The sequence below is a fragment of the Aedes aegypti genome, chromosome 2, assembly GCF_002204515.2.
Source record: "Aedes aegypti strain LVP_AGWG chromosome 2, AaegL5.0 Primary Assembly, whole genome shotgun sequence".
NCBI lineage: Eukaryota > Metazoa > Arthropoda > Insecta > Diptera > Culicidae > Aedes > Aedes aegypti.
The window spans coordinates 4,353,464-4,369,194 of NC_035108.1; positions in this window are offsets into that span (position 1 = coordinate 4,353,464).

Below are 15,731 nucleotides of genomic sequence, written 5' to 3' on the forward strand. Positions count from 1 at the left end.
TATTATATTGCATATGTACTCAAGCGGGGGCCCAGATAGCCGTAGCGGAAAACGCGCAGCTATTCAGCAAGACCAAGCTGAGGGTCGTGGGTTCGAATCCCACCAGTCGAGGATCTTTTCGGGTTGGAAATTTTCTCGACTTCCCAGGGCATAGAGTATCTTCGTACCTGCCACACGATATACGCATGCAAAAATGGTCATTGGCATAGTAAGCTCTCAGTTAATAACTGTGGAAGTGCTCATAAGAACACTAAGCTGAGAAGCAGGCTTCGTCCCAGTGGGGACGTAACGCCAGAAAGAAGAAGATGTACTCAAGTCGCTCATTAGTTCGTAGTATTTTTGACTCTAATCAACAAGTCTCGAATACTTTTTCAAATGGACTTAAGTCGCAAAAGTAGCAAAAACCATGCCAATTTGAGAATTTCAATGTATACCTTCCATAGACAATTTTGGAATTATTTTTACACAATGACGAAACATTACTATCATCCCTTTCGAGAAAAAATTCGGCTACACCCTTTTGGTTACAAATCGACGAATCCATCAAAACAACTGAAAGCATAGATACGCTCAAACGAAAACAGCGAAATTGGTAAAAAAAACATTGAAACAGATCGACTTTCGTCGTTCTGATGTCAGCTGTTGTGTTAGATAAAAAACCAAATTGTGCAACAAAGGGTTAAACAAAACAGAAGGGGAATTGTTCGGATTTTCTCAGTCAACTGCTAATCTTATTAAATCTTATTTAACGGATAGATATCAGGCTGTATTATATAACAATGAGTTGTCATCATTTAGTCCAATTAGATCTGGAGTCCCTCAAGGGTCCGTTCTAGGACCTTTATTATTTTCCTTGTTTATCAACGATCTTCCAAATACCTTGCGTTTTTGTTCGATTCACTTATTCGCCGATGATGTCCAAATCTATTTTAATATGACTGGGAATTTCAGTATGGCTGAGATAGCCAGGAAGATTAACCATGACTTGAATTGCATCCTCCAATGGTCGATAAATAATTTGTTGGCTGTAAATCCATCAAAAACAAAAGGTATGATTATATCAAAACTCAGAAACCCTCCCGTACAACCAGAGCTTTATTTTGATGGTCAAAGAATACAGTTTTACGACAAGATAGATAACCTTGGGGTTATCTTTACATCCAACTTGTCATGGGATGCTTTCATCAATTCCCAATGTGGAAAAATATACGGTTCACTGAAGAGGTTGAACACTGTGAGCAGGCATTTTGAAATTTCAACAAAAATCAAACTTTTCAAGTCGTTGATACTTCCCCATTTTATGTACGGCGAATTCGTTTATAGCAATGCATCTGCTGCTTCACTCAATAAATTAAGAGTTGCTTTAAATTCGTGTATTAGGTATGTGTATAATTTATCTAGATATTCCAGTGTTTCACAATTTCAAAGTTCTTTAATCGGATGCAAATTTGCCAACTTCACGCATATAGATCTTGTATACAAATGTATAGACTAATCAAGTCTAAGGAGCCGCCATATTTATTTGATAAGTTGCAATTCCTTAGGAATACCAGAACAAATAGCTTAATTATTCCTCAGCATTCAACATCATACTATGGTAATTCAATGTTGTTGAGAGGCATTTCACTTTGGAATAGATTGTCACCAAATCTTAAATTATCCAATAGTTTAAATAGCTTTAAAGAGGGTTTGCTTGAAGAACTTGAACGCATGCAATAGATGAATTAATCATATGATAAACAAATTCAGAAACTTTGACTTAGAGTAAATGAATTGTTTGTAAAGCTCACATCCACCACAGTGTAACATTAAAAAAGGACTTATCCTTACGTTACATAAATCGAAATAAATAAATAAATAAATAAATTGGGATTATTCAATCAAAATTTACAAGTCAAGATCTGTTGAAAGCCGTTTATGCTCAGATATTATATATTATAGATATTATGTCACGCTTTAATGGAGAGAGGTAAGCGTGAATAACCTTACCTGATTTTCGGTGGTCTCATATAAAAAGTGTAGCAAGGAGAAGAGAGGAGTGTGGCAAAATATGTTGAAATTTAGCGTGAAATAATTTGTGCACCAAACATTAGCTTCCGGATCCACAGCATCATGCGTTCGCCAAACTTAAATAAATAAAAAAATAAGTTCCTCTACTCGTTCTTCCTCTGCGCTTTGGGAACCTAATTGTTTTGGGCGGCCAAATTCATGAAGATGTTCGCCAGGTCTGATTTGTCACCGGTTTCTTCGTTGACACGAACGACACGGCCGTGTAAAACAAATCCGTACAAAAAGAGTGCACTTCTCCTTTGAGCTACCGACCGTCGATGGCGGTCGTGTTCATTGGAGCGGCAACATCCTCGGTAGTCTTAGCTGCTGGTCGATTTTTCGGTGGTGGTGATCCTTATCACTGCGGCTCGAGCGTTTATCACGTGATTTTGTCCAGGACCGCCGACGGGGATGCTCCCGTGAGCGAGACAAAATCCGGGAAGTAGGCATATCTGGTTTGGGACGATTTATATAAGTATGTAGTATATCCTAGAAAGTAATGTACACTTACCTTACAGAAGATTTGGATCCAATTCAATCAAAAAAACTAATTGCTGACTCTCAGCTTCAAACTAACAACTAACTTGTCTTTTTCAAAACATACAAAAACAACCCGTTGTTTATCTTCATAGTACAAACATTGAGTTTTTTTTTAATTTCAGTATGACGTAAGTAATGTTTTCGTTTGCAAATTGACGAAACATTACGACGTAAGTAAACATGAAGACGACAACATAACGTAACGTATTGACGAAAGTAACGCACATGCTTTCAGCTCGACTTATGAAAATGTCTTATCTCGGTTATTATGCATGAGCGACATATTTCCATTGAATCAAACGCCTGGACTTTAAATAGGAATAAAATTTAGATCAAAAATCTTCGCCGTTGATTATCGCAACAAGAAGTGCAAGGGACTTACGTCTATTTGAAAAATTGTTCGAGAAGTTAGTTCTAGCGGTTACCAAGCGAGCAAAAGCTGATGTTTTATACACCTATGAATGATGATTGGAGCTCCATTACATGCTCCATCCAGTCGACCATGACGATAAACAAAGAAGTTTAGATTTTTTTTGAGTTTGTATCCAGGTGTCAAATAAGTTTCCAATTGCAATTCAAATTCAAAATATTTGAACGTAGTCCAAAAACAATTTGATTGGTATTACAATTATTTTACATCAACTTTGAATGAGCATGGTTATCATTGGCTTGAAGGGTATTCTTTAGAGATTCTGCCTGGGAAATGTTGCCGTTCATCTTTCGGGTAGGGGGGCTGGGGGCAAGAAGGACACCTTAAGATATATAGGTTAAAATCATGGTTGATTAGCACAATTTTTGAAGATTATTCCAGTGTAGGGGCAAGCTCACCTCTTTTTCTGAATGATGTTACCGATAGATTTCAAAAATATAAGAAACACACGATGATTTGAGATTTTTGAAAATGTCCCTTCTTATGAGGTTTTTAAACGAGGCACGGGGCAAGAGTGCCACTCGTATGGGGCAAGAAGACCACCAGAGCAAAATGCCACAAATTTTGCATATTATTATTTCCCCGCCTAAACGATAAATTGTAGAGTAAGTAAAGATAAAAACTGAGAGTTAAAAGTTAAGTAATTTAACGAAATTAATTTAGTTTTCATCTTATTTGACTGTAACAATAATAGTAAAAATTTTCAGAAACCATTTTGAATGTCCGAATGGTTTATTTTGATTTTATTTAGTAGGAAACATAGATTTAATGCAATATTAAACAAGAAAAATAAAAGTTCATTTGATTTTATATGAGAAAATTGCGGTGTCCCTCTTGCCCCATAAGGCATACTGTTATTATATGTGTAAAATTAAATGTCAAAAGGACTTTTTCGAAAAAAATTCCTCACAGCTTTATTAAACAATTGAAAATCATCAATACTGTGCGGAAAAATCAATATGTTTTGTATTTATTGGGAGTCAAACCTTGTTTTCCAGGCTTACATTCTTATAATATTTCGCATATTTTGCGTTGGTGAGTTAAAGATATTTTCTAATTTTTTGTACTAAACATTTTTAACTGTAATATTTACACAACCCTCAATTAGTACTCAATTTATACTTATACTGCGTTAAACATCAAAATATTGATTTGAACTACGTGAAATTAGAGGTGGCACTTTTGCCCCGGGTGTCCTTCTTGCCCCATGTCCCCCTACGAGCCTCAAAGATTCGATCTGGGCTATGTTTGCAACCGAAGTGGTGTTCAATGGTTCAATACATTATAATTAGGTTGTTAAAGGCTGCATTACCAGCAAATATGAATGTTATTACTAATTTTATGCAAAACATAACTCACCCGATTGGCTCGATACTGTTGCAGTCTGTGAGCGTTGCTGCTCTTGAACCCTATCGAACGAGAGAGTGAATGTTTACATGCATAGGGCTCTCCGAATACGTTGTGCCACGAACTGTTACACTCTCCGAATATGTTTCGATCGGCTTATTCGGATCAAAATCCAAACACTGGTAATCTCAAAACCATAAGGTTGCCCTCGCAATTTGCGCATACAAACTTATTGGTATCTTCCTTTACAGCGCAGACGTCCGTAGCGCAGGGTTGCCACATTTAAATCTGTATTTTTTCTTTCAATTATCTGTATCCCTGTATCCTAGAACTAAATATCTGTATTTTAAATCTGTATGCTTCAAAATTGTGTTAGAAGTTAAAATTATGCAAGAAATTCATGAAAATACCAATCATTTGTAACTACATTGTAGAATTGTCACATCAAAGGTTAAATTATAAAGTTTTCAAAAAAAAAAAAATTTATTTTACTCAATGATCTGTATAAATCTGTATAATTTTAGCCAAATTCTGTATACAGAATCTGTATCCAGTAATGACCCGATTTTGTCAGCCCCCGATTTTGTTTACCCCCGATTTTATCTACCCCCGATATTAGCACCTTTTTTGACCCGATTTTGTCTACCCCCGATTTCAGCATCCTATTTACCCAATTTTGTCAGCCTTAAAATTGATATTTATTTTAATCAGAGTAAGCTCGTCTATACCGGCAATATTGATTGCTTAAAGTCAATTATGTCCTTGGCCACGTCCATACAATAATCTAAAGTCCAAAATTTTGAAATCTGAAATTTTTAATAATTATTCATGAAACTGATCAATGTTGCCTTGCATCAAGGTACATAGAAAATTGAAGTTAAAACACAATGTTTATATTAAAACCAAGTCCTTAAGTTAAAATAAAACTTGAAACCATTCGAAATTATTTTTCCCGATTTTAGCTCATTTTCGAGTTTGTCAACCCTAAAATCAGCATGGGGCTGACAAAATCGGGTCATTACTGTATCTTTGTTTTCACAAAAAATCTGTTATCTCCATATATAGATTCTTGGTCACAAAATATTCGAGAAAATCTGTAGAATACAGATAAATCTGTACATGTGGCAACCCTGCCGTAGCGTGAGAAAAACCTCCGAAAATCATGCATTTAGCATCCATGCGACAATGTTTGGCACCATAACCCCACTTTTGCGACAGACGGCTCTGAAATTGCATCCAGGTTTCTGGAAATGTTCCCTTGTAACACAGAAATCGAACATAACTCTTACTTTTTCACAGTGAACTAAATAATATTTTGAGAAAGCCCTTTCCGACGAATGCCAGATTGGGTTCCTTTTTTGTAATGATTAATCCGACTGGGAAAAATTGAAGTAAATCATTCATTTCATTTTTTATGTCTTCGGGCGACTTTTAATCACTTGAGACACCTTTCAAGACGACCTTGAACAATCGTTCAGTTTTATCGTCATAAGCAGGGTGACCAGCGGGAAAACCGGGAAAAAGCCGGGAATTTTGAATCACCGGGAGAAAACCGGAAAATATACGGGAATTTGAATTAGCACCGGGAAAATTTTGCATACCAAGTGATGTTTTAACCAGCACAATCTAAACTTAAGTGGATTAAAAAAAACTTCTGAATTCAAATCCCAAGTTAGTCAATAAAGTCAAGAACATATTCTTTATACAAATGTTACTACTTGCTATAATCCAGTAAATAATTAGCCAGTAAATTAAAAATTTTTAATGAAGAAACACCTTGTGAAAAGTATTTCATATAGTTTCATGAAGCATTTTATGTTAAATACTACAATGTTTCGATGTTATAAACTTCTCTAAGCAAGCTTGCAATTCACTAAGATCAAATTAAATGCGTTTACAACCTATGATATTCATTGAAGATTTGCCATTCGCTTCTTGTTTGGGCTTGGTAAAATAGTATAAAATTCTAATTCCTTTCAGAATTATGACTGTTATTTTTTATCAGAAATAATTGCCCTGAGAAAATGTTCTAGATTTGTGGGTATAGAACATAACAAAAAATTCTATGCTGATGACCATGGAACGAAACGTTGAACAATTGATAAATAATTTTTATGTCTACCAAATCTGTGACCGTTTAGAAATTAAACTATGATTCATTCAAAGATTGACTCGATCCCATCATATAAACAAGGGCCAAACTTTTTTTAACACTGAACTTTTTCATAACAAATACCACGATTACTTAAAGTGACCGTCGTCAATTATCGTTTCATAGATCAAATTGGAATTTATCAGAATCAGTATAAGTCCAGAAAATTTAAATTGCGCAGCAAAATGTCTGACTTCCGTCTACCCCTAACAGAAATGCTTTGGTTTATGGGACCAAATTATGGGTTTGGGACCAAAAAATGCGTACTTAAAAGTCGTTTGAAATAGAAAAAAAAATCGCAATAATGTTTCTTTGTATCATTAAACCGGGAATATTTTTGAAATACGGGGATAAACCGGGAGAAAACCGGGAATTTGAAATTGAATTTTCACTGGCCACCTTGCATAAGTAAAAAAATGTGCTTCTTCTCTTCAAGATGTTTGAGAAGAAGTTCGCGATCTTTAAGAGTTTCCGCCAAAACGCGACAGTCTCCTTTCTTTGCGATTTGGAAGGAAACCTTGGTTCCTCTAATGGAGTTCAAGATCTCCTGCCTAAACCATCCACGATTAAAAAGCCTGAGCTAGAGGCTGCTTCGATTTGATATTCGGAAAATTTGTTCAAAGCATCGAACTGATTACCCCTTTCGATGCTATTTTCAACATTAACCATTTCACCCTTGAAAGAAAGCGCGCATCTCGGCGAAACGTCCTTTCTTCCATTTTTACCACGTTTACTACGTGACAGTTTTGAAAACCACTTTTTTTTAAGAAGTTGTGAATTCAGAGATTCACCTGTCCGTTTGTTCGTGGTTGCAGCCATATTCCGTGATCAAACGAGAGAAGAAGTAACCTTCTAAGAGTTTTTTCAACAATACTGTGTCCAAGAAGTATTACCATCGCTAGCTTTCGCTAACGGGTACAACGAATAATCGAAGACACAGGTCCAAACAAGGATCGAAAAGCAATCAATAGGTAGACAAAAGTAGCACTGAAAAATTCTGTTTTTGTAGCATTGAGAAGTGCTGTTTTATTTTTTTGATTAGTTTTAAAAACTTCCGAGAGCAGAAAGAATTTGTGTGCGCACAATTCCTTCGATGTCTTTTCATGAATCAAATGGTTTCCTCTGCTGCGCTTTTGATGGGAGCTTTAACACTTCTCCTGGCTGTTTTCAGGATATGGTTCAATCGGATTTCCCTCATCTGATAATGCTGCAACAAGGCGTGATAAGTAATCCGTTGTAACATCAGACTGCTTGAACCGTTCCAGATACCGTGACAGGCGTCGGTATCGTGTGTTAATCGCAATGTCTTCGGCTAATTTCAGTTATATCTAGGAATGGTTGTTAGTACCAATATAGTCTATATTATATTCTATTGATTTGTTAGAAATTTTACTAAAATCACATTTTAATTCTTCTTATGCCTAAACAATCGGTAACAAATTCGAAAACTGCAGAATTTTCTTTCACGCAGTTTTAAATCGCGTGGATTTTCATGCTCGCAACTAATAATCGTCACTTAAACGCCTATGCATGATTAAATTTAATAAAACCGAGTAGTATACCATTTTCCATGTCTATTGATTCTATTGAACACTTTGCCACGTACAATGTAATCCATGGCCATTCGTCGAAGATCTAATTTATTGCATATCTGAAGCCAGTCACCTACTAGCCTAGCAGGAAACGTCAATCCATCATCGAGATCGATTCATTTTCTGCACTCGAACATCAAACGTATTTTCCACTTACTGAAACCAGGCGTAATGTCAGCCGCAATATTTTCCCATGTTTTTACGACCATGTGGTTCACTACTGGGAGAGATCCGGCCGATCGCCACCGATCATGAATTTATTTATATGCATACCCACCTACAGTGGAGCCAGTCTGCAGAAATGATCGATAGAAAAACTGTTACTAATCACAACACACCGTGCGTCTCCTCCCTCGGCCGGTGGATGCGATTACCGTTCTAATCTCCAGGATTACCCTTTCCCATGTGGTTTGCTTACATGCTCGGGGGAGAACCATCAAACCCGCGAACGGTGCTAACGATAGCCATAACAATTCATTATTCATCCATCTATCCGGGTTTCCATTTAATGAGCGCCCCTTGACTCCCCGGCAGTAGTGTGGGTCCCGGGGTCCTACTGAGGTAAGCCGGCACCGTGGCGTCGTCGTCGTCGTCATCTTGAATGTAAGTAGGTACAACTGAACTTTGGTGCAGCGCCAGTTGGTAGGTGAGTATTGCAATCTCCTTCAATGGTTTAGACTGGTTTGGAGAAGTGCAGTTTAGCCAAAGGTTCTGTAAAGTTAGTAGAATAGAGTAGAGATCAGAGGGGAGTAAAGAGTAGAGTTAACAGCGAAATAGAGTAGACAGCATAATAGTTTAGATGACGAGCAGAGTTAACAGTAGAGTAGAATAGAGTAGTTTGTGGCTGGGAGGGAGAAACCAATACAAAATTTCTGTACGTCATAGTGCGCCGAGATTCCGCTGTCACGAACTGTCACTGTGAGCCCAGATCTCAAACATTGGACTAACATGAGAAAAGCGCGTAACTGATTAAAACACATTTTCGTATTTCTTCAAAAGTGATAAAAATCGAATGAAAATCAATTCATGCACATAATGCAGGTAATGTCACGTGAGCACCATTGAATCTGATTGAACATAAAGCATTGAAAAACGCATCGTTCTACTTTTTACAATTAAAATGAATATTTAGTGCATAGAAAACTGTGGCCCTTTTTTCATGTTTGTCAGGAAAGATCGAAGGTGCACAATAAAAGGAAACTACCGATTTCTCGAAGCCTGCCTTGATTGTTGTTGGCAAGCTGGAGTTATCTTGCAGTTCAAAATAACGTTGTCTTATATTTCGTGTGTAGTATCGGTGCCTCCCTCCCAGGTTTGTGGTGTATTGTAAACATGAGTGAGTAGAGTAGAGTAGAGTAGAGAGGTGTAGAATAGAGTAGAGTACAGTAGAATAGAGTAGAGTGGATTGAATAGTAGATAAAAGAATACAGTATAGTAGAGTAGACATTAGAGTAGAATAGACAGTAGATAAAAGTAGACAATAGAAGTAGAGTTTAGTACAATAAACTTTCTTCACTGAATAAAAGTACACAGTAGAGTGATTGTTGGGGAATTGTCCATTGCCTCCTTCGATATGATGGACTTGAGTGCAGACCCCAACACGAAATTAACCATTGGTAGCGCGATCAGTTGCAAGTAGGATAGGGGTGAGGTGTTCCAAGGTTTCGATGGCTCCAATTAAACATACACATAACACTCGCGGTTTACTAAGTCCAAACTACATATATTTCCACAATAACGATATTTACATATATTTACACAAGTGATTTAACTTAACAAAATGAACATTGAACACATTAAAATATGAGACGGTAGGACGTTCTCTTTGCCTCGAATACCTAACCGGGACTGAAAGAACTGCTTTTTAATTACTTAGATATACCTAAGAGAGAGATGTACATTCTCACGTCTCAATCGCTAGCTATTCGTATCCGAAGAGAAAGTTGTGATAGGGTTACTATCCAACATCCTCACCCGTCCTGAAATGTTCCATTTCTGAATGAATTTTCGTCTCTCCTTTCCCTGCCATTAGCGTTTCCTTAATCGTAATTCTACATGACCTGGGTTCACTCACCCGCCGTTTGGAATCTGGATTTGTAAAAGTGCACTCAAGTGTTTTTTGCTGATGAGGTTCTCAGCCATCCATCCGTCCATACGATGTGTAAAACTTAACCGCGTCGCGCAGATTGATGTTTCGCTATTTGACCTGAATCTTATTGCCGTAAATACTTGTATGTCCATCCTGTATGCACGTGAACTTGGGTGACATCCGAACATCCTATGCAAGAATCATATGCAGACACTTCTTGTATTTGAATTCCATCGATCGCCCATCTGCCTGTCTGCTTGTTTCCCCTTATTTGTAGTTGAATTTCGACACCGTGGAGCGAGTACCGTTGGGTGTAGTTGTATACTTGTTATCCGGAGAACCTGACACTCCTTGTGTCTATGGTTTAGTTGGAACGAACAACCCTTGTGTTCGTCAACTTTGGAATTGGGTTTGGGCACCCAGTGTGCCCTAAACCTTGCAACGAGTACCCTGTGCACTCGTTGTCCTATGAACCGTGTAGATTGGACGAACACCCTTGCGAACGCCAATTGTGAAAGTGTTGTGGTTGGACACCCTGTGTGTCCGAAAACTATGGATCGAGCGCCCTGTGTACCCGTGAACCATAGTATTGAAAACCAGAAGCTTCAGCCTAGAAACCTGGTATCCTTGTTGGTATGAATAATGGAAATGTGAGTTTTGCTCCTTGGAATGTTTGATTGGACACCCTGTGTGTCCGCACATTTTGTAACAAGTACCCCTAGCACTCGTTATCCGGATAGTGAGCACCAGACACTCCGTGTGCCTGGAAAGCTCTACCAAAAGCGCCCATTGTACTCGTATTTCATGAATCCAAAACTTCACTCAGTTGTTGTCGTTAACAGATGACGAAAGCCAATCGTTGTTGATGAAGATCTCCGAGTCGATCGACGTCATTGTGGGTGTTGAATTTGTAAAGAGAAGTGTGCATGTAGTACTCTGCTGGACAGTCCTAGCTTCGCTAGACATATACGGTGTAAGTCTGCTTACCTTTGAGAAAGGCGCAGTCGGCCAATCAGTGTGTTAACTTTTCTAGGCCGATGGGTAACGTACATCCATGATTATTTTATTCGCTGGGTGAAGAGGTAAACCATATGGTGTACGCATACAAGGTTGCCTGTTTAAGTGCCTAGTCGTACCGAAATGTTGTCCGCATACCAAGAAGTAATGAGTGCCAGCGATGCCTTCAGTCCTAAGTACCCTCTCGATCAGTGCGGTTGATCTCTCCGGTTTCGTGTTTGAAGTATGATCGAGAAACGTGGATAATGGTGTTAGCAGTATATTGATTGGCTTCGACTGGACATACACTAATTGTAATATTTACCTGTGAAATCAGGCTTTGTGCCTAGTGATGTCCATCGGAAATCCAGCTCACAGTCCAAGATGAATGGTGGTTGAATTGCGGTGATTGCCATTCCTGTTAGAAAGAGTGTCCAATCCGTAGCTTGAAGTGTTCATGTGCATTCAGTTATAACCGACAGCCTTGATGTGCAGAGGTGATAATCACATTTTGGACCACTGTGCTGTTACGTTGTTAGGCCAAACCATCTGGATAGCAGTGATTCCGTTTGGGCTTATGATGACCAATTCCATATGTGTGAAGTGCCAGGTGCTGAATCGAAATCTCACAAGCATTTCATTCAGCTCAGTGTTGTTGGGAAAATGCGTAGATGTGATGACAATGTGTTAGTGGTATGGGATTACTGCTTCGGCGAGACATATACTGAACATATGCATATTTACCTGGAAGAACAATATGCGTCGCTCGTTCAGTATTCCGATTCCGTGGTCTCGAACCTTCCAAATATCTTATTGTAATCTTTAAGTTCGAGCGCCAATCCACCGATAGATGAGGTACATGGTTGATGTTGTTTTCCGAGGTTTTATTGTAATACGTATCAGTGCCATCTTGCCAATATCACCGTAATGGAGTTGCCGGTAGAGATGAAAACTGATAGCAAATAGCGATGGCGAGTGCTCCGATTGGTAAGTCCGATTGATTGATAGCTTCCGTTGATCCTCCTTCTGATCAGCAAATTCCAAACCTAGTTCTCCTATCCGGTTCGAAGGACCATATGTTGGGGAATTGTCCATTGCCTCCTTCGATATGATGGACTTGAGTGCAGACCCCAACACGAAATTAACCATTGGTAGCGCGATCAGTTGCAAGAAGGATAGGGGTGAGGTGTTCCAAGGTTTCGATGGCTCCAATTAAACATACACATAACACTCGCGGTTTACTAAGTCCAAACTACATATATTTCCACAGTAACGATATTTACATATATTTACACAAGTGATTTAACTTAACAAAATGAACATTGAACACATTAAAATATGAGACGGTAGGACGTTCTCTTTGCCTCGAATACCTAACCGGGACTGAAAGAACTGCTTTTTAATTACTTAGATATACCTAAGAGAGAGATGTACATTCTCACGTCTCAATCGCTAGCTATTCGTATCCGAAGAGAAAGTTGTGATAGGGTTACTATCCAACAGTGATGTTCAAGTCCTTTGAACCAGTCTACCTTGCACCCACGGAGGGTGGGTGGTTCATAAATCCGATTTACCGTTAGATTCTCTACCGCCACCACATGCAGCCCATAGACACAATATACCAGTCGCTACAGTGGAGCCTACATACCTATCTATGGAAGGGAAAAAATGCCTCAGTGCAGCCTTCTCGCTTACCGCAGTTATTAATGGAACTGACAGCGATATATCATTCATTCATCCATTCATGCAGCCGTCTTAGGCTGCCACGTTGCACCGAGTTGCATTCGAAGATCTTATGTGGCTGAGGCATATAGTGATTGTTGCTCGTTATATAAGATCATAAATCAGTAAATCCATAGTTTTAGAAAGTTCAAATTCTCGGTACTGCATTTGAAAAGGTTTCCTACGACAAATCAACGATATGCACAATAGAATCAAATAGAGTTCTCAATTTCAGTGATTGACGCACAAAGGCTTTCAAGCATATCGCAACTGACTCCATAAACAACTATCACTATTATTATGGATGCCATTGTGTAGAAATCGTAAACAAAAACCATGGCTTGACCGGTCGCACCTTCAACCCTACCCATAAGTCCACTTGGCAAGGGCCTGGCTCCCATATTAATCCCATCCTGAGCAGCAACTCGCCACTGTAAGCCGCTCTACGACCCAAACATTCGCCTACTGTGATATGCGCCCGGTTCAGGTCGCAGCCAACTGTGCCACCACTAGAGGTGTATACAGCATTTAAACGATCGTCTGTTTCTGTGCCATACAATCCCTCGTATACCAGGCATACAATGAACGATAAAGTCATAAACGAATGGAGAACCACATTCCATCCGAGGTCGTCTAGGTTATATACTAACTGTGTGTACAGCACCGAGAGTCGATCCGGCGATCGACGGAAGGTATTAGTCAGCCCAGGCTTCGACTGCACGCTCCGGTTACTTTCTGATAGTGGCTGTAGAACGGAGCAAGCGAGGCGAGACACTCACCTAGAAGCCTTTGGCGAAGAATGTCGCTGTTGGCAACCGTGACTGCGTGTTCCAAATCGCTCTAGAAGAGACCGTGCATGCAAATGTTTATCAAATATTGAGCCCAACGCTTACTTAGCCACTAATTGTATGTTATTAGAGTGTGTTGTCTACATGCGAATGGTTGGTTGGGTACCTAAGGGGCAAATATGATGACCTTCTCCAGCTGGAGCGATGGCAAAGGGTTAGCTTGAGTGGTATGCTCTGATTTATGATGTTCATGCAACGTAGATAGTGTACAGTTGGCGAAGAATGGTGAATTTACTAGAGCAGTGTTGTCCAAGCAGTGATCTCCTTTAGATCCCTATAACTTTCCAAGGACCCCTAAAATTTGTTGTTCTTGAAATCGAAAGTTATGAAAACGAAGTATTTTCCTGAACTGTAACTATTGATTTAGGCAAACTCATTACAACTTAAATAACATTAAAATTGTATTTCCTGAAGTACTATAATTATCTAGCCAGACATTCATCAAAGAAATCCAAAAAGGATCTTGGGAAAAGTACGCCATTGTTCTTGCCTTATATGACCAATGTGTTCTTACCAATCTTATCTTTTCTGAAGCGCACTAAGTAAGTTTCAAAACGAAAAATGCCAAAATTCAATCAAGTTTTAAATGGTCCATTATTCATGGAAAGATTCTAACAACTGAACCCGCCAAACTTTCATCAGACTTTTCCTGGACTTAGTTAAAAGTCTCAGGAAATTTCACCAAAAGATTTTCAAACTATTGAAATATGTTCTCAATATTTCCTCCAGAATATTATCAGAAATTCATAAAATCCTTGTCATAAATTCTCTAAGGATCAACATATGAAATACACTCCCGTGCATAAGTTTGGGTTCACCCCCTCAAAAACATACAAAAGTGTTCTGTCCATATCTCTGTGATTACACGTCCAATTGAAACTCTCTAAGTCGCATTCGAAAGGCAAAGAGTTATTCTTACTTCGTATGTATTTTTCCAAAAACATTTTTTGAATTTTGTATACTAAATTTTTACTTAAAGTTGTGATATTTTTCAAAAAACACACTGAAAATTCATATTCAATTTCCTCAGCATTGGGTCGACCAAAATTTTAAATCAAAGTGTCATTAGAATCGTAATCTTATATTCTTTGAAGAGACCCCACAAAATTTTGGCGGAAAAATCTGGAAAGTATTCAAAATTAATGAAACAGTCATTCAAGTCATCGTGCAAAAGTTTGGGTTCACCCCTCAGTATGGTGTATCGTGCAAAAGTTTGGGTTCACCTGAGCCGCATGCACATCATTCTATATACTATTGTTATGATTTTAATTTAATTTACCACACACCTGGTCAATACGAGGCCTAAATGCGTAAAAATCTTTAAACGCGTTTTTCTCGATTGCATATTTTGGAACATGGGACAGTTATGCGTATAACGGCAGTTTAGTAGTGCATAAAACCACAGATGCAAAAGTTTTTTTAACAGCTGCAAAAGTATCGTCAATTTGAGTTGAGTTTCTCTAAAAGAAAGACATTTTCATAATTTGAGTGAAACGCAGGACGCTTCGCGGGACAAATGTTCAAAATGCGGGACTGTCCCGCGAAAAGCGGGACGTCTTGTCACTTTACGCCGTGGGGTAGAGTATGTAAAATTGGTTAAAGCGTTTTGGATAAATGTCTTTCTGGTAGTGCTTCGGAAAGCCCAAGCAAGACGGTTCGTTTTCGGGACGCCGAGAAGTTTTACTGTTCGCGCTGTGTGAGTGCGTGAAAGATATTCGTGTTTAGTCGAGGATGGATTACCAACTGGTGAGCTCGTTTCATGTTTATGATAACACAATTTTCATGGAAGCTTTATGTAATTTTCAAACAAACTTTGTATTGTTCGTCACTAAAAGTGTCGGCATTATGCATGTTTTATACAATTTCAATATACATGTTGGAATCCCGAATTGATACCACCAACTAGTCATATTACTCTTTTAATCCTTGGACTATGACACGTGAAAACCAAGCATTATAATTCATC